The following is a 20,084-nucleotide window of genomic DNA, read 5'->3' as shown; positions in this document are numbered from 1 at the left end:
CGAAATTGGAAAAAAATCTGAAAAAGAATACACACACACACACACACACACACACACACACATATACAGACACACAGAAAGAGAGAGAGAGAGAATATATATATATAGTATGTAATTGAATATATACATAATTGAATCACCTTGCTATACACCTGAAACTAACACAACATGGTAAATCAACCATGCTTCTATTTTAAAAAATGTAAATACCCAGGAGAAGTAAATACTATATTAATTTAATCCACATGAAAAATTCCTTTCCACCAGAGAGTTTAAAAGAAAGCTATTCATGCATTTTTGAACTGATTTAATTTATTAACAGAGCACTAACTTTGGACCAGGCACCAGGGATTCCAAGGTGAATAAGAAGCTCCTTGTTTTCTAGGAGTTTAGGAAAAACCTTGACTCCTGTGTCACACTGGCTCATCTGGAGTCAAGTGTGCTACAAAGAAGCGTCGGCCAAACAACTTCAAACACTGGCCGCAGCTCAGAGACCCACGATGCAGCAGCTTCCTTCTGCTGTCCGTCCCTTCGGAATGGGGAGAAAAGCAGGCTCAGAGTCCTGGTCTGAAACTGTGGCTTTAAATCTTGGCTCCAGATACTCCTGGTTGTGTCCTGTGGGCGGAGTCACGTAATTTCTTCCTGGCCTCAGTTTCCTCACCTAAAAGATGAGGACAAAACCATCCACATCCCAAGGTTTTATAAGGATTAAGTGAGTAAGTATATTAAATGAGAGTTGTTGTTACTAACTTTGCTCCAAACACCACTGTAAAACCAAGAGATTAAACAGCTACAGCATTTTTTTCTCCTGATGACTGCACAGTATTTCCTTTTTAAGAGACAAAATCATCCTTGAAGAAAGAAAAGAAAAGAAGAAGAAATAAATAAAATGAAGTGAAAGAACCTAACACTCAGTGTTGGAAGAATTTTGCAACCTACTGCCTGTGTGACATCACACAAATTATTTGACTTCTCTGAACTCCTGTTTCCTTACAGGATTCTTTATAGGACTGAGTAAGATACAGCACGTATGAAAGTGTCTGGTACACAATAAACAATCAACACAAATTAGCTATTACTATGATTTCCAAGAGACGTGGTAAGAAAATCTTTATTTCCCAATGTCCTGGATGAAGCCCTACATTGAAGCTCTAAGACACAGGTGCAACCTGAATCCACCATATAGGGAATGAGAGGCACCGCTCAGGACATCCCAAAGGAAGTGGTCCAGAACCAGCTTCCAACCCGAGCTGACCACTCACCACCAGTCTAAAAAAGAGACTGGAGAAGAAAGAAAGAAACGGATAGTGAATTTCTTACAGGGAGCCATACGGTACAATCAGTTTGACTAACTCTGCTCCACGTGAGATAGGGGAATCCCTTCTCTCTCACCTCAAACCTACGGGGAAAGGATTCAGAGAGCTTGAGGCAGGCCTTCTTGTGCTCGGAGAGCAGAGTGCAGGACTCTACACCACCTGCCAGATCCAAAGTGTCTACTTAGCTACTCTGATGGCAAAGTGAGAGAGGTGGAGGGATTGGGCATGGCCTGTGTGCTCCGAGCTTGTCGGAACAAAAGATGTGAGAGTTTCCCACAGACCACGTGGGTACCAGATACGTGTGAGCGGTGAGGGCAATGCGTCCTCAACAGAAAGATGCTAGCGGGGTTCAGCTGGATATCTAGGGCCTCCAAGTGACCCCAGAGGAGATACTTAGCCCCCATCAAGGAATGCTGAATTCTGGAAATAGCCATGAAATCACCCAGGAGAAGAAGAGTCAGTTCACAGCCCCTGCAAAGTCAGGCAGCATCTATGTTAGCTTCGAAGGTGCATCCATCAGGGACACTTTTATCTCCCTTGCCTTTCTAACCTGATTCCCTTCATCCATCAGCCCTCGAGGAACCGGCGGCAGCCTGTTGGGATAAATGAAGAAAAGCCACAGCCCCGGGCGGAGGAAAAGACGGGCGCCTAACACACTTTACCCACGACATACAGGCAGCCCAAGCAGAAAGGCACTGAGGGAGGGGGAAAACAAACTTTAAATAAAGTTTGGAGATATTTAAAAAATTATTTTTCTACCCTGTGTGGACAGAGAATGTTGCCCGCCATTTCAGTAAATGAAGGGGGCTGTGGCCCTCAAGCCATCAGCCACCGTGGCTGCCCGTGATGGTGCTGCGCCCTGAGGGGACTCTGGATGGAGAAGAGCAGGGTGCCGGCCCTGGAGAGTTAAGATGCACGTCGAAGGAATGATTGCAACAAGCCTAGACTCTCACGCCTTCTCATACCTAGAAAAGCGTGAGCATCATTAACTTGAAATGTTTGTTTTTGTGATTAACAGTAATCTTTTGATATCCAGCTACATGTTTTTGCAAAATCTCCTATATATCCTGGCTCCTCCCTTGCCTTTCTGGACCAGCCCCTCAGAGCTATCTGAGAGGCTGTCTCCTGGGCTTACATCTGCAGTCAGTCTACCAAATAAAACATGAATCTCAACTTTTAGGCTGTGCTTTTTGGTTTTTCTCAGTAGACACCTGGACATATCAGTTAACGTCATAGAACTTTTATGTATCTAGGAATGAAAGTAAAGAACTCTTCACTACTTAAAAGTGAACGAAAATTCATGAAACTTACCCTAGTTTTGACCCAAGGGGTAGGAAAAAGTTAACCCCACAGAGATCATTTGAAAGGGCAGTGATTGGCAAGAAGAAAGTTACTTCTCATGACGTCCGGTGGGTCCTGCTGATTGAATATCACAGTGGCATGAGAACTGCTCTTGTGTTGATCACGGGACAGACAGCAGAACTTTCTATAGACTTTCAAACTCCTACAGCCCAATGCGTGTTTCAGGGAAACCTATTTGACGTGGTATGATAAGCTGGTTTGGCCAGTGTTAAGAACAAATTTGTTGTTTTAGTTTCAGTTACATAATAATTGGACACTGACTTACCTAATTGTTCAATTAAGAGTCAATAGGGTGGGGGGAAAGAAAGAGTCAATGGGGGCAGAGAGGATATAGCTCAAGTGGTAGTGCATGCTTAGAATACACAAGGTGCTGGGTTCAATCCCCAGTGCCTCCTATAAAAATAAATTAATGAATAAACCTAATTACCCCACCCCCAAAAACACTAACCAAAAAAATGGCTACTTCCTTAAAAAAGTCCACCAGGGGGAAAGGGGATAGGAAAGGATACATTGCAGTTCAAGTATTTGCAGACACACACTACTGTATATAAAGTGGGTAAACAACAAGGATCTACTGTATAGCACAGGGAACTATATTCAGCATCTTGTAGTAACCTACAATGAAAATGAAAAAGACTATGAAATGGAATATATTTATGTATATGTAAAAAATAACCAGCATAGTGATTCACACATACATCACTGTGCTGTACACCAGAAGCTAACACAACATTGTGAATCAACTATACTTCAATTAAAGAAAAAAAAGAGAGAGACAGAGAGGGAAGGTAAATGGAGAAAGGGACAAAGGTGTCAAAGGGAAACTGGTTGGCAAAGCAAAGAGAGAAGCCATTTTTGAGCTGGAAGACAAGATGATTTTTTTAATTAAAAAAAAGGGTCAATTCTGTTATTAAAAAAAAAAGAACAATGAAACCACAGATCTCTGGGATCTTCGGAGGCAGTCTAAAGGACTGTTGACTGGAAAAAAAAAAGCACAACCTAAAAGTTGAGAATTATGTCTTATTCAGTGGACATTCTAAAGACTTTAAGCCCTGGAAACAGCCTCTAGATGGTTCTAAGAGACTGCTCGGAAGAGGCAAGGGAGGAGCCAGAATAAGGAGTTTTTGCAACAAAGACCAGATAGTTGGAACATCAAAAGATTACTGTTAATTAAAGAAAACCAGATATCTCCAGTTAAGGAATTTAGCACTTTTCTATACATGGGAAGATGTGAGAGTCTGGGCTCCTTGAAATCATTCCTTTGATATGCGCCTTAGCTAGCCAGGGCCAGTATCTTGTGCTTTTCCATCCTGAGTCTCTTCAGGGTGCACGACTGAGGGTCGTGCAGGCTGATAGCTTGACTGCAGGCATCCTGTTTCCATCCCGAGTTCCCTCAGGGCTCCCCGTCGGGGGCGGCTGCCATGGCTGATGACTTGATGGCCTCAGCATCCTTCATTTACTGACGTGGCAGGTGGCATTCTTCGTCCACAGGACTCGAAACTTTCCAAGCACTGATAGACAGGCAATTCAGAGACGAAACAAACAGCTCTTGGCTAGTCCCTCCAGCAATGACTCCCAAACGTCCCAGTTATATACTCCGGCGATGGTTCTAAAATGCAGATTCCCAGGCACAGTGTCTGCAGAATCCGCTTCTATAAATCTTGGCTGGGGCCTGGGAATCTGTAAGAAGTTTCATCCTTATAACCCCCACCTCCAACACACAAACAGACTTCCAAAATGTACTGCCCCATGGAGTCGTATTCCTTTTGGTAACTTGAACTTGTCAGAAACAATACTGTGTCTTAAAAAAAAAAAAAAGCTATTCCATAAAGAAGAGCTATGCCAACATGGCTTTTCCATTTTACAGGTGGGCATGATTCAGGAAGATTATGTAGTCCCCAAACCCAGAGGCAGTAAGTTATCACAATCTGCATGTGAGTTGTTTGAATGCTTATCCTGGGCTGATCTACTCTGCTCTTCTATGCACAGAATCAGAATATGAAAGCCAGCTTCGGGCTTTCCTGCCTCCAGAGTTCTCCATCAATTTTGTCATAATAAGCGGTAACCATTATTTATATGGGTCCCCTTCAGACGACAGACTCATCACGGGTCCCCTCATAACGAACGGAAGTTCAGCATGGCAACAGGCATAAATATTTATGTTTAAAAAATAAGCATTTTTAAGATCACCAACAAATTTAAAAAATATTCTGATCTGTTGCTTTCCATTACAGTTCTCCCGCTCTGCAAGCCGAGCAGAGGCGTGGGCAGGAGATATTTGGCACTTTATTGCGATGCGAACTCCAGGGAGCATAAACTGGAAAGGCAGTGCATATAAACAAAAACAAAGGCAGAGGAGGGACAGAGGAGTCCTCCCCCACACGTGACACAGTGTCCTTGGTGGGAACTTAGAGCTTTATTAATGCTCTATTGAAATCCTAATTACTTTGGAATTATACAGCTCCTTTTTCCTTAGAGAAAAAGAGAATCTTATTAAACAAAAAATGCTAACTTTCTCATTCAATTCATTTTCGGTGCAATACCACTTTAAAGTATCCCCAAACCTTTGCAGACCGAATGGCTATTTCTGCAGGATTGCTAATACGTCTTCTTCAGAAATACCGTCCCTGTCTGCAGGGTGCTGATAATCCAGTTGGAGAGGGAAGCTATGTATACAAATCGCAATAGTACAGGGTTGATGACAAAAAGTACCACAGTGAGGATGAAGTGGAGTATTATGAAAACTAGAGGAGGAACTTGCTTCTAATGCAGAGAATCTGGAAAGGCCTCTTGAAGATGCATGGCTTTTGTATTTATATTCCCTAGCTTAGTGTGCAAAGCAGATGGTCCTGCAGAGTTTAGCAGTACGTGACTCTCGGTGTGTCTTTTCAAGTCCAGCAAAGCTAGACTTCAGATGTTCTGCCAACTTCAGCTGCATCCATTCCACATTAGAGAAACATCATCGTGCCTTTCTTATGATGCCAGGTATTTTGCTCGATGCCAAGAATGTAGGAGGGAATAAAGCCGAATAAATTTGCATATGGAGCTATTCAGGTAGAAAGACAAGAAACAAGGAAGTAAGTAAAAACATCACAGAAGAGTTGCACAGGATGGAAACAGGAAAATGAGGAAGTCACGGAGAAGAAGGCTGGTTTTGGATAGCGTGGTCAACGGAGATCTCTGAGAAGTGGAAAATGGAACTGGAGGGATGAGGATTAGCCTGTGATGTGAGGAACTGGTCAAAGAGGTGCCCAGGGAGAGTAAACAGCAAAGCAGAGAGGACCAGGGGTGAAATGGGCTTGGATTGTTCACAGAAGAAAAAGTGGTGAAACAAACAAACAAATAAAACAAAACAAGTGATAACCCAGAATTCTATATCCAGCAAAAATATCCTTCAAAATTTAAAGTGGAATAAGAATATTTTCAATTAAAAAAAAAAAAAGCTAAAAGAATACTTTGCCAGCAGACCTGCACTAGAGAAATGCTTGTGAAGTTCTTCACATGGAAGGCAAATGACACCAGATATAAACTCAGGTATACAGGAAAAAAATAAAGAACACCATAAATGATTAACATGTTGGCATCTTTTTTTTAGTGCCCTAAATTTATTTGAAGATAGTAAGCAATTTAAAGCAAAACTGTCCTGTGTAATGTGGCATTTATACATACTGTACATAGATCTAAAATATCTGACAACAGCACAAGAATGGGTAGGAGTGGAACAATACTATTGAAAGATCATTATACTTTACATAAAATATAATTAATAATAAATTTAGCAATATTAATAAATTGCATAATAAAAAGTATCTGATTAACCCAGAAGTAGAAGTACCTATGTTAATATCAGACAAAACAGACCTTAAGACAAGAAATATTACCAGAGATTAAACAGGATGTTTTGTAGGGATAAAGGGAGAAATAGATCAGGAGAGCTTAACAATTCTAAGTGTAATTTAGCTAATAAAACATAAAGACATATGAGGCAAGAACTGACTGAACTAGAGGAAGAAACAGATAAGTACATAATAATAGGAAATGTTAATATAGAACAGTGAGACAAAACAATCAGGAAAGTTTAAAAGATCTAAACTAAACGATCAACCATGTTATACTAATTGATATGTACAGAGCACCACACTCCACAACTGGAGAATTCACAATCTTTTCAAGTATATATTTAAGTAAATTAAGTTCAGGAATATGCTAAGCCACTAAAAAAATCTTACTAAGTTTCAAATAATTACATTATGTACAGTGGTTTCTCTAACTACCATTGAAATTAGAGGGGTGGGAAGGGACAGACTGGGATTTCGAAATTTGTAGTTACTGACAGGCATATATAGAATAGATAAACAATATTATACTGTACAGCACAGGGAAATGTATACAAGATCTTGTAGTAGCTCACAGTGAAAAAGAATGTGACAATGAATATCTGTATGTTCCTGTAAAACTGAAAAATTGTGCTCTACACTGAAAATTGACACAACATTGTAAACTGACTATAACTCAAAAAAAAGTTAAAAAAAAGAAATTAATAAAAATAATGAATAGTAACATGCATAAAAAGACCTGAAATACTTCTAAATATCCTATTATCAAAGGAAGAAATCCAAAGGGAAATTAGAAAATATTTTGAACTGAATGATAATGAAAATACTACATAACAACAAGTTTAGTTTCATCAGTTTTTAAGGGAAAATGTATAGTTCAACATTGCACTGGAGATGCTAGGCAGTGCAATAAGAAAAGAAAAAGAAATAAAAGGCTTCTAGATTGGAAATGAAGAAGTAAATCTGACTTTACTTGTAGAAGACATGACTGTTTATATAGACAACCCTAAGGGAGCTACAAAATAACTCCTAAAATAAGTGAATTTAACAATGTCACAATACCCAAGGCCAATAGCAAAAAAAAGTATGCTTAAATAGCTGCGAACAACTGGAAAATATATTTTTAAAGTATCATTAATCGTTTCAGAAATACTTTTAAACACTTAGGAATAAATTTAATAAAAGATGTACAAGACGAAAACTACAAAACATTGCTGAGAGAAATTAGTAGGAAACTAAATAGATACAGAGATATACACACATATTCATAAAAAGAATCAATACTGTTAAGATATCAGTTTTCCTATAGATTTAATGCAATGTAATAAAAATTCCAATAGATTCTTTGTAGTTGTAGAGGGTTTCATTGGAGAATTCTATTGAACACTAAAGGACTGCATAGACAAGTGGATTCTAAAATTTATGTGGAAATCAAAGTACCCCAGAATGGCCAAAACAATTTTGAAAAAGGAAAAAGTCTGACGACTCACACTTGAGGATTTTAAGATTTGCCATAAAAATCAGTTAATCACAATAGTGTCACATTAGCATAAGGATGGACAACTTGCATCAATGGAACAGAGAAGTGAGTCCAGAACTTGACCTATATGCAAAGAATCAATTGATTTTCTTTTCAGTTTTGTTGAGATGTAACTGACATAGAGCTCTGTGGAAGTTTAAGGTATGCTCCATAATGACTTGACACACATATATTGAGAAATGATTACCACAGTGAGTTTAGTTAATATCTATCATCGCACACAGATTCAAAACACAAAAATAAATGTTCCTTGTTATGAAAACGCCTAGGATCTGCTCTCTTAAGCAACTTTCAGATATATCACACAGCAGTGTTAACTACAGTCATCAAATTCTATATTACACCCCCAGTAGTTATTTATCTTATAACTGAAATTTGTACCTTTTGACCACCTTCATTGATTTTCAACAAAGACGTCAAGGGAATTCAATGGGGGAAATAACGCTTTGCTGGCAAAAGGTGCTGGAATAACTGAATAAATGTATTAAATAGACGAAATGATGAACATCAATCTCTTCCTCGCAGCATACATTAAAATTCAGATTGATTACAGACTTAAATGTAAAAGCTAAAACTATAAAGCTTCTAGAAAAATACAGGGGAAATTTTTTATGAACTTTATGCATAGGCATAGATTTCTTAGGAAATAAAACATGGTGAACGTAAAGATAAATTGGATTTTACAAAAATCAAAAGTTTATGCTTATAAAGAAATACCATCAAGAAAACAAAAAAGCAAGCTGTGAAAAAATAATTATAATACATATATCTGATCTGGGACTTCTGTTCAGAATATATAATTAACTCCTACAAATCAATAGTAAAAAGATAAACAAGCCAGTTTTTTCAAAGGACAAAATACTTGATCAGATGTGTTATAAAAGAAGATATAAAAATGATCAATATAAAAATGATCACACAAAAAGGTGCTCAACATCATTTGTCACCAGGAAATGCAAATTAAAAGAACAATTAAATGCCATATCAACACTCACAGCCTATGCTAACATCAAATAAAACAATACCAAATGTAAAGACCATGTGGAGAAGCTGGAATTCATGTATGTTTCCCAAGGAGACTGTAAAATGGGCAAGCTGTCAGTTTCTTATAAAATACACTTACCCTCTGACTCAGAAATTCCACTCCTAGACATTTACCCCAAAGGAACGAAAACTTAGTATAAAAAAGAAGACTCTCGCAAAAACGTTTATAGCAGTTTTATTCATAATAGTCAAAAACTCAAAGCAATCTAAATGTTCATCGACAGAAGAACTGATATTGGGGAGAGGGTATAGTTCAGTGGTAGAGTGTGTGCTTAGCATGCACGAGGTCCTGGGTTCAATCCCCAGTACTTCCATTAAAGTAACTAAATAAATAAGTAAACCTAATTACCTCCCCCAACAAAAGAAACCAAACAAACGAACAGAAGAACTGATAAGCAAATTATGATGCATTTATATAGTGGAATAATACCCGGAAGCTAAAACAAAAACCCAGACCCCAAAAATCGAATATTGATTTATGCAACAATATAAATTAGCATCAAAAACGTAACGTGCAGTTAAAAAGTCAGACCCAGAAGAGCACACACTGTATGATTTCATTCACATTAACGTTCAAAACAGCACAGCTATTCTGTAATGAGAGAAGTCAGAAGAGAGCTTTCTTCTGGGGGCAGAGACTGACTGCAGGAGGATACAAGAGAATTTTCCAGATTAATGTAACTGTTCTATATATTAACTGGATGGTAGTTACACGGTATATCCATTTACCAAACGCCATCCGATTACACACACAAGATAGGTATATGTCATGTTAATAAGAACGTTTTGTGGATTTTTTGGGGTGGATATGGTTCGAACACCAAAACCTCAACCAACTCAAGACTTCAGTTTAGCCAGTTGCTATTCTGCCCTCATCTACTTGCTACAAACTCCACTGTTTTAAAAAACTAGAAAGTAAACTTCATAATCATATTTATGCTCTGATAACCCTGCAACACTCAAAAAAAATTGCGTATGTTCTGTATTATAATGCTTACTAAAGCTGGAAACATTCTGAAAGATGATGAATCATATAAAAGTAAAAACAATAAGGTATTTGGCTTTGAATGATTTCTTTCTCCTCTACTTCTTAAACATTCATTAATCAAACTGTCCTGTAAATGGATTTGTCATCTTCTGGTATGAAAAATAATAGCTAATACTTACATTATACATGCTATATGTAAGTATGGTTGTGCTCATGTTACCCTTTTACTCATTTACCCTTTGCAGCACCCTGTGAGCAGACATGATGGTTATTCTGATTGAACAGAAGAGGAAATCGCAGTACAGAGATTACTCAAAATCGCAGAGACAGGTGGAGACACAGCTGGGTTGACATGGCCTCCTGGGACAGGAGACTAGGACCAGAGTCACAGAAATATGAAAGACTCTTCAGAGCTCACCCGGTCCAGTAGGTCCCACCCTGGCCACTAGAGCATCAGGTAGAAGCTGTTGACAACACCAATTCCAGGTCTTACCTCAGACGGCGGTGACTCAGTAAATCTAAAATGGGACCTTGAAATCTGCATTTTGTAAAACTCCCTAAAGTACACACGCTGGAGAAACCAGTGGTCTAGTCCAAAGCCCCAAGGGGGAAGCACAAAGTTTTTACAAGCACCGCTGTATGTACCTGTTTGCATTTAGAGGCTGTCCTTTTTCAGACCTCCACTGGCCTGAATTCTGCTCTGCGCACAAGGTTATGCTCTTTTCTTCAAATACACCAATTACTTGAGGGAAGTCATCTCATCACTAAGGCTCTGTTTACCAGGTTGAAAGTCCACGAGCACTCTGACAGCGTTCTTCCTGAAAACACAGGTTCAAGTTCCCTGTGTCATCTCTATTACCTTATGGATGGCACTTCTTGTTTGTTGATGACATTCTTAAACTATGACCCTCAAACTGAAGGCCAAGCCCCTGGTGTGGTTTCATCAGTACAAAGCAGAGCAGGGCTGCCCCAGCTCTCACGCACCATTAATTCTATCAATAAAGCTTCAAGTGTAAGTGTGTGCGTGTGTCTGGCAACCCCAGCCCACTGTCATCTGCCCTCAGACTGAACCTGCTATAGATCAATTCAAAGTCTTTTCCACACAGATTTCTGCTTGAGCCCAAATCTTCATTTCCTCTACCTTTACTTGACAACTTCATGTTACTGTTCAGCCCCATCAGATTCCATCTCAATGAATTCTACCCATTCTTTCAGGGAACAGACCTGCAAATACACTGTAGGTCGTGTATCAACTTGGATGGGTCAGGAGTGGCGGCCGGAGCACTATGAGATTATGAGCCCTCACTCCGGATGCTAGAGGAAGCCGGTCACCATCGACTGGCCCGTCCGGCACTGGTCAGTGCCCTGCTGTGCCTGTCTGTGAGACTCCAGCTCCAGCGAGTTGACCTAAATCCTGGAAGAGTCAGGCAAGGAACATCCTGGTAAACAGACAGTCATCACCATACAGGTGTTGTTAAAGCTGTAGGGATGAGGAGAGCATCTGCGGAGATACTGTGGGTAAAGAGAAGGGAGTGGAGGACGTGGGGGAGCAGCTGGTACCCCTGATGTCAGAGCTTGCTGATCTCCTTTGTCACCTTGATTCATGGGGTGGAGCCAGGCCCACAGGCATCTCCAGCTGCCATCACATCTCCCGCTTCGGAGTCGCCGGCTCCTGGGCCAGGTGCACATGAGGGATCCTCGTGCACGTAATTGAGGCTGAAGCGCAATGACTCAGACACAGCCTCCAGGTTGCCCTCCTGGATTCCAGCTTTCCCTCATGAGAAGTTTGTCTTTGCTCTTCCCCACCTCACAGCCACCTTTCCTTCCTGACTGTGGGCCTTACTGACTTCAGGGCCTCACACGATACAGAAGAAACAGTATGACACAGATTGCCTCAACAGCTCCCTTAATCCTTATAATAACTTCCTGATCTCTGTACCAGTCATGGGGGTGGATGCCTCTGATCAAATCTAACTGACAGAGGTATCATCAAGGGACCAGAGAGAAGAAAGCTTTTCCAGAAGGATGAAGGAGACATTATTATCATATTTAATCCTCAAAATTACCATATGAACATTACTAGCCCATTTTACAGATAAGAAACCCACAGTTCAAAGACATTGAAGTCCTGGAACTAGGAAGGGGACCAGCCAGATCTAAATATACTTATTTCTGAATTCAAAACTAGTGACCTTAATAACTACACTAGGGCTTTCCAAAGAAAATTGGGGTTGGAGGAAGAATAGAATCCTGTTTTCAAAACAAAAAAACACTTAATTTGAAACTAATGTATAAAATAGACCAAGCATAGTTCCTCTAATTGGGATGGGGGTTAGGGATTTCAAACAGCCATCAGACCATCAAATTCCAAGCACAGGGGTATCCCAAATAAGGGATCTTGGGCTTTATGGAAAGAGTTTGATAATCGCTGCGTTTGTCTCGCTCCCCACCTTAAGGATAACAAGGAGGGCTGGCCTGTCCAGTCTTAGACTTGCTCTGAGAAATCTCTCTTCCTTGTGAGTGCGAGTCAAGGAAACCGCCCAGGATCAGGGTTTGCTGCAGGACCAGTCAAAGAACCCCACTGCCCCACACTAGAGTCGTCACAATGTACAGAATGTTTAAATGCTTAACCTTCTGAATTCATCCCATTGCTTGCAGGCACGGACTGCAGGATATCTAACAGTCAATTAAACAAAGAACACAATTCTTTCTCTATTTAAATAGCATATACGCAAAGCCTCGAAAATAGAATCGGAACGTAAATGGTTCTGCAGCTTCAAAGCTACTTCCAAACAAACAAAACCCACAGCTCTGCAATAAATGTATTCTTGATAATTAAAAGACAATTTTAGCCATGTTGGGTGCCTGGCTCAAGAGAGGACTAGAAAATTGTCACCCTACTGTGAAGATTCAGACGAGACGGAGGAGCTGATTCTAAATATTTAAAGATCTGCTTGACTGAAGAAGGTTTAGAAGTGGCAGAAGATAGATGATATTTTTTCGCACTTTGAACAGATCAGCCCCCGCATGACCTTGGTTTTAGCCTTGGAGGTGACTGCTATTAGCAGACTGAAGCAACCCAAAGAACTGAGCTAAATTTTTTTTTGTTTATGATTTGAATTGAATGTTAAGAAAAGAGAAATAAATAAACCTACTCTGAAGCCATTTATTCTTTGAATTGTGCTCAAGTGATTTTTAACCATATACTCAACAACAACATATGGGTGAAATGCCTTCTTCCTGCACTGGCTGTTGACGTGACTGATACACATGGAAATTTACAGAACATGAAATGCACCTTTTCCTTTGGGTCCCGTGGCAGGGCCATAGATCTCCATTTACTTCGGCCACCAATAACACAGCAGGGCTGTCTACTCTTCGTGTCAAGTGTCGTCATAAAATCTGGGTGTTTTCTACAACACCATTCTTGATGACAGATTGTTTTATGCACACAGTGAACTGGGCCCCTCATGTGAAGTCATAGATTATGGCATCAAGTTATGCAGTGGGTTAAATCAAACTCAAATGGGTTAGATTAAACTCATTAGGGTTAGCAGGAAGTGTGTGCAGGAAACACACTTCCCTGCAGAGAAACTCTCTACCCTGCGGTGGTGTGTCTTCCAGGTCGTCTCTCATTTCCTCCCAAGGCCCAGGGCTCATGGGTCCTGTGATTTCCCCGAAGAATCGTCACAGTCGTGGCGAGAGGTCCCAGCTGTCAAAGAATCATGGTGTTGGCTTTTTAGCTGCATCAGCTGAGGACACAGTGATTATCAACTCTTCTGTCATCTGCTAATGGTCCAAATGCATCTTTAGCCATCCTTGTTTTGGAGCAGTACCAGTTTCCTGGGCAATCGAAAGGCCTCGAGAAGCCAGAGGGACACTGGTAGTCATTTTCAAGAGACCCCAGTCCAAGGAGGATTCAAAGGTGAAATATGAATGAGAAAAAAGCACATTATAAATGAGACTGTCCTCTCTCCCTCTTTCTCTCTCTCTGTGGGAGGCCGTGGGGTTTATGAATATTATCTCTGGTGTTCTTCTGGCTTGTTGTCAATCCCTCTGGCCTGTGGGTAGACATCTATGTCACATGACTGGATCTTTGCCTTGCTTACAGCAGACAGACTGCCAAGTTCTGTGTTAAGTCATGGCCCTATGCTCTTCCTGCTGTAGTGGCCTTTTAATAGGGATGTCTGGAACTTAAAAAACCTTCAACACTTGAAGACAACAAGGTTAAAGGTGGAATTGCAGGCCTGACCAGATGAGTCGGAGAGACCTTTAGGAAGACAGTGGCCTTTAAATCACCGCAGCCACCTGAGCACGTCTCGGCCTTCCCCTGGGCCAGCCCGACACAGACACCCTGACACACGTGGCCCCACCATGCCCTGAGTAAGTGACTTTTCTCTAGGACACACGGCAAGAGACCTCCCTATTCAATACCATCGTCGCAGTAGCCCTACCTACTTCCAGAAGCACGCCTGATCTTGTGCAATGGAACAGAGAATAGCAAAATTCACAATTTATAGACAAACGTTGATTTTAGAAAAAGGAAACATTGTGAAACATCTAGGAAATGCCTGTGACTCCATAATTCGCAAATCTACCAGGGCCTGAGAATATGGGAAACAGTGGACATGAAATTGAGTTACTGATCATTTTCAGGAGGAGGAATCACGTATTTTTCCCTCTTTCAATCTACGCTTGTTATTTAACCCTTAGATGTCTCTACTTCCTAATCTACAAAAAGGAGATAATAATTGTACCTCCTTCAGGGAGTTTATATGAAAATTAAAAGAGTTAATGTTAGCTGAGCAACTTAGATCTAAACAGCTCAATACATGTAAATGACGATTGTAATTTTTTTTTAATCACAAGGAGCCTTTGCTTTGAACAAAAATAAAAGACCTAACTCAAGAGTACAAGACTTCATAATAATTTAATATTCCAGGGAGAGTTCTGTTCCTTAGCATCCTGAGGCATATTCAAATCATTCTGGCAAGCTGCCTTCTCTCCTAATGCTATTCATACACATCTCTTTGACAGGTCAAATGCTTCTTTATCTACTCATCATCATATATTTGCCTGGCATAGAGTTGAATTGAAAATTATCTCTAGTCTCCATGTTTTTTTAAATTTTCTGAAAACATGGAAGTTATTACATTGCACAACTGCTTCGCAGGAAGCTGTTGACACAGTGGATCTCAATGTATTTTGCCTGCTTTGTTCTTAAATTGAGTGATCGAGGCTATTAGGCAATTAGCTAAGTTCATAAATTAGATAAAAAGATAAATGCAGAAGGTATATTGGAAGTGGTGTAATTACGTCTTTTTTTTTTATTCTTAAGGTGGTCCATCTGAAGACTTGTTTTTATTCTTCCATTAATAGCCTTCGTTAGCAATACTGTTTGTTCTCTAGAGTCCTTATAAATACTCAGCCGGCAGTGGCTTTGCTGAGAGCAGTGATTCCTTCCCAAATGCTGAAACTACTTCCCAGGAGACTCCGATGTACCTGAACAGAATATATATATATATAGATATACAGATCTATAGGTATATTACTTCATTATATTTAGTATAGTATAGTATAGTATACTATATTATATTGTATTACTCACAGATCTGAATTTGTGAATTCACCGACCCACTGAAATTTATTTGTCATCTACAAAATCAATACTGGTGATGGGGGCAGTGGGGGAGGGTATAGCTCAGAGGTAGAGTGCAAGCTTAGCACGCACGAGGTCCTGGTTCAATCCCCAGGACCTGCATCAAAAAAGTAAAATAATAAATAAACCTAATTACCTCCCCATCAAGGAAAAAAAAAACAAGACAAAAAAATACTGCTGATGCTTGGAGGTCATGCTCAGACACGTGCAGAATAGCCCCTGTGCACATTCCCAGATGTGGCTGAACAGGCGACACTGCCTTGTCTCACACAGACGACCAGAGGATGGAGAGGGTAGGGAGCAGCCAGTAAACGGCAAGAAGTTCCAGCTCTGGGGCCAGTTGATGGGACTGGATTCTCAGCTCTAGGACTTGCTCCTCTGGCCAGGTGGAGGTTGGGAAAAATCCATTCAGTCTACTCCTCAGCACTTAAATATCAAGCATATAACCTAGACGGGCATCAGGATACGATACACCTCTGTCCCCTCAGCTGGAAACCAGCTTTCATTTCCAGCAACCCTGATCGCTTGAATATGCTCAGTTGCTGAAATGATTTAAGGGGTTCACACAGAACTGACGGGCCTGAGTCATCTGATGTGTCATCAGGGAGCCCCGAACACCAGGTGACACCCAGTTGGAACAGGGTCAGGGTTTTGTAGGGCAGGGGCAGCTAAGGATGTGTCCGTGTGGTTTGGACCAAGGCAGCCATTTTCCACTTTGACCAAAACCTGCAGTCGAATACAAACCACCATCAGCATAGCATCTTCCGAGCAGAGTTTTAGTTAAGCCCTGTGATTTATCAGGTCTTCAAAGTTTCCAGGTGGGGGAGGTAGACAGCACAAAAGTAAGGGAGGGGGGCAAAGGGGAAAATCAAGGGAGAAACCAGGACCTTCCGAGGTCTGATTTAATCCCTTTCCATGGTCAGTGCTCCTCAGAATATCTGTGATAAAGAACCAAATTTTTGGGTTTTATTGACTTTTTAAATTTCATTATGTTGCTGACCACACTTTTGTGAAATCCTATAAAAATGAAATTAGGAGGAAAATAAAATGAAAACAAAGGCATGTAAAGCGCCAGCCCAGAGTTTTACTATGAGATTCAACACACTTAAAATGACTCTATAAAGTTAGGGTAAAAATTTCAGGATGTTTACCCTCAATTTTGATGCCTAGCTCATGGCAGACCCGTGTAAAGCAGTTCTCAGACCAGCATTGCTCCACGAACTACATTTTGAGTGGAAGTGCTTTAATTAAATGGGGTTTCTCCTTTGCCCCTAGATCTCACAGCCCACAGGGTCACCCCCCACCTCACAGCGGGCATCCCTGTGGCTGGCTTGTGTTTCCTGACAACAACCTGCCGAGCACCGCCCAAGGGCGGTCACCATGTTCCTGCTTTCAGTTAAGAACTTAGTCCCCAAAGCCACAATCAGGCTCTAACATTGGCCAGTCTGATCACCGACCAGCCCTTTGAATGTGGCCAAACCCAGAAATACCTTGCTGTGACAAAATAGCAAATTCAGACTTTTTTTCTGAATTCTTCTCATTTTTCTTCTTACCTCCCCTCCTGACTCAGTTCCTCGATGGACAGTAACTGACTCAACGGCCTTTGATCTGTTACCCCTCCAAACGTTTCTTGTAGCTTTGGACCCTGGCTTCCCCCAAGTCTCACGCCCTTCCGGTCCACTCAGCCTCCTTTGAGAAGACATTCCAGGTTCTAACTGGGCCCACAGAGCCCCAGCGCAGAGGGATGCATGTTTCAGAATCTGCCACATCCAAGCCCTAGTCCCTTGACTCTGTCCCCATGTAGTTAACCAGTTCCGTGGGAAGGCAGCATCTCCAGCCTTTACAGCGTTAGAAGATTAGTTAACGCACTGCAATTTTAACAGATTCCAAGTGGTGAACTCTACATAGTTTGCTTACAGAAAAAAAAAAGTAAAATTATCTTCCAAGAACATCGATCCAGGAAAACAAACATAATGGCGAAGGATCCACAAAGAAATGCTTACTCGTGATTGAATTCAGAGCTTGGAGAGATTCCGTTTTATACCGCAAGTCCAGGAAACAGAGATTATTCACAGAAGCACACATGAATAAATGCAAAGAATACCAAAAACTAACGTTCACAGGTACAGAGACCACCTGGGTGTCTGCTTATCTTTTATCTTGGATCAAACAGGCAAACCTTTGTAAGCACATCATGCCTTAGGTAGACACAACACTATAGAGCAAAAATGGGTTGCGTGAGGCAGCTATGCAGGGCTGGAATTCATCCCATGAGGGGACAACCAAAGAAAAATCACGCAAAAATTTCCTAATCAAGTAGCTGATCCACCAAATCCATCGTATACATTTTTTTTTTCCCATTGCATCTGTCGGGAAAGTTGATTGCTGGTAGAGCCACTGAAGGGAAAATGAGTCGTCTGCCTCATTTGGATGAAAGCAGGGACAATTTCTTGCATAAGTGGCATGAATACAATTTAATTCTGTTATCTTTTCTGCTTGGGTGAAGAGCCTGGGTTTCACGCAGAAATAAGACTTTGATGTTTGCACATTGGCCGTGTTTTCTTGGGACTGTAAATAAGAAAGAGATGGTGCCTGATGCATTTTACATCTCTGCGTGTGTCTTGGATTCAAATGTGCAGGCTCTGCAAACAGCAGAAAGGGGTGATGGGGAGGCTGTGATAAGGAAAGGATGTGGGGTGTGAAATGCAGGGTGGTCCTGTTACTGAACCAAAGAATTCCCGTTGTTTGACCGGCTTTATCCTTTGCCTTACCCAGCTGGTCTGAGCTCACGTGTGTGATGGCTGATACGGAAGTGTCTCTTCCTCAGCACGTAAATATGCAATTATCATTTTCAGAAAGACCCAAGGTGGCATCTACCCTTTCCTTTGAGTTCTGAGAACAGTGATCTGTGCTTAATTGAGAAGTTCCGTTGGCAAATGCAAAAGTTGCGGAATCTTCTGCTGTAGAGAGTCACTTAAAAGTAGTTTTAATGGACCATGTAATAGCTTATTTGACTGTGCTCTTTTATTTTAGCATAAAGCATAAATATTCCATTCAAGTGATAAAAAAAATCTATTCAAGGCAAAAAATACCGGCCCAGCATGCCAGCCACAGCATTATTTGGGTTGTGGTCCTTTAAATAAAGGACATTGATGGCTCAGCATTAATTGTGTCTTCCTGGAACTTTTACCAGTTATCTGTGATCTGAAATATATCTGATATATACATACATATATCTGATCTCTGAAATTCACTCTTGAACTTATTGTCTAGTGCATGGAATCAGATTTAGAAAAACATTATTCGGTCCTACACCATATTATTGTGGGATGTCCTTCTGAAAAAAAAAAAAAGTAGGATGTTCATTATTCTGAGCACTAGTAAGAGAGACCAGTAAAGATGAAAAGTCAGCATCTCAAATGTTCAAATGGTTTCTCGAGAGAGGTTAAAGATAAAATTTTACTATCATCTATTTGAGTTTTACAGACAAGTAGCTTAAGTGTCACACTAAACCGGGGAAGTAGGATCTGGAACTTGCCCTGTAATCTGGAGAGCTGATTTTTAGGCAGGCGTTTTGATGGTCAGACCCCACGTGGTCATGGCTGGAAGGCAGAGGGTGTCCGGCGTAGGGCAAGGTCATGGGGCTTTGGGTTCAAACAAACACAAGGCTTCACTCCAGCACCACGACTTACTGTCCTGAGACACTGAGGCTCTGTTTCCAGGTTCACCAAAAAAAAGATAATTCCATTAGCTTCACAGGGTTATTGTGAAGGAATCAAGGCGGCAATATACGGAAAAGACCCAGCACAGTTGGGGATGTTTTACGATATTCAATCGAGGCTCACTCCTCGTCTCCCTTTCCTTTCCCCTCTCTCCTGAGTCAGCATATGCAGAACGATAGCTCGGGGGCAACATCACAGACGCAGACTCACTTGGGGGTCAGCACAAACGGGGGCAGGAAACGCAGGTCCTGTGCCCAGTGAGAGGCTGACGACACCCAGGGGAAGTTCTAATGCCATATCCCTGGCATCTCTTTCTAAGTTTCCTTTATTGCGACCCTTCCCACGTACACAGAATACCTGATCTTAGACATTGATACCCCCAGGCTTCTGTGCTTGACCCACTTTCCACTTTTCCCCTCACTCTGATCTTTTTCTTTTTTAATTGAAGTATAGTTAAGTTACAGTGTTGTGTCAGTTTCTGGTGTCCAGCACAGGGATTCTGTTATACGTGTATACGTATACTTTTTCATTACAGGTTCTTACAAGGTATTGAATATAGTTCCCTGTGCCGTACAGTAGGATTCTGTTGTCTATTTAATATATAGTAGTGTGAATAT

At 41.0% G+C, this 20,084-nt stretch overlaps 1 protein-coding gene across 1 annotated transcript in view; it reads right to left on the bottom strand.

Moving 5' to 3' along the window:
- The window catches only part of ZMAT4 (zinc finger matrin-type 4), a 260,097-nt gene that overhangs the window by 34,778 nt on the left and 205,235 nt on the right, over window positions 1-20,084 (bottom strand). The gene's annotated exons all lie outside the window — the stretch shown is intronic.

Source organism: Vicugna pacos, chromosome 26 (genome assembly GCF_048564905.1).
Source record: "Vicugna pacos chromosome 26, VicPac4, whole genome shotgun sequence".
NCBI classification, from domain to species: domain Eukaryota; kingdom Metazoa; phylum Chordata; class Mammalia; order Artiodactyla; family Camelidae; genus Vicugna; species Vicugna pacos.
Note: the sequence above shows the minus strand (reverse complement) of the source record. Positions and strands in the feature narration are given on the sequence as shown.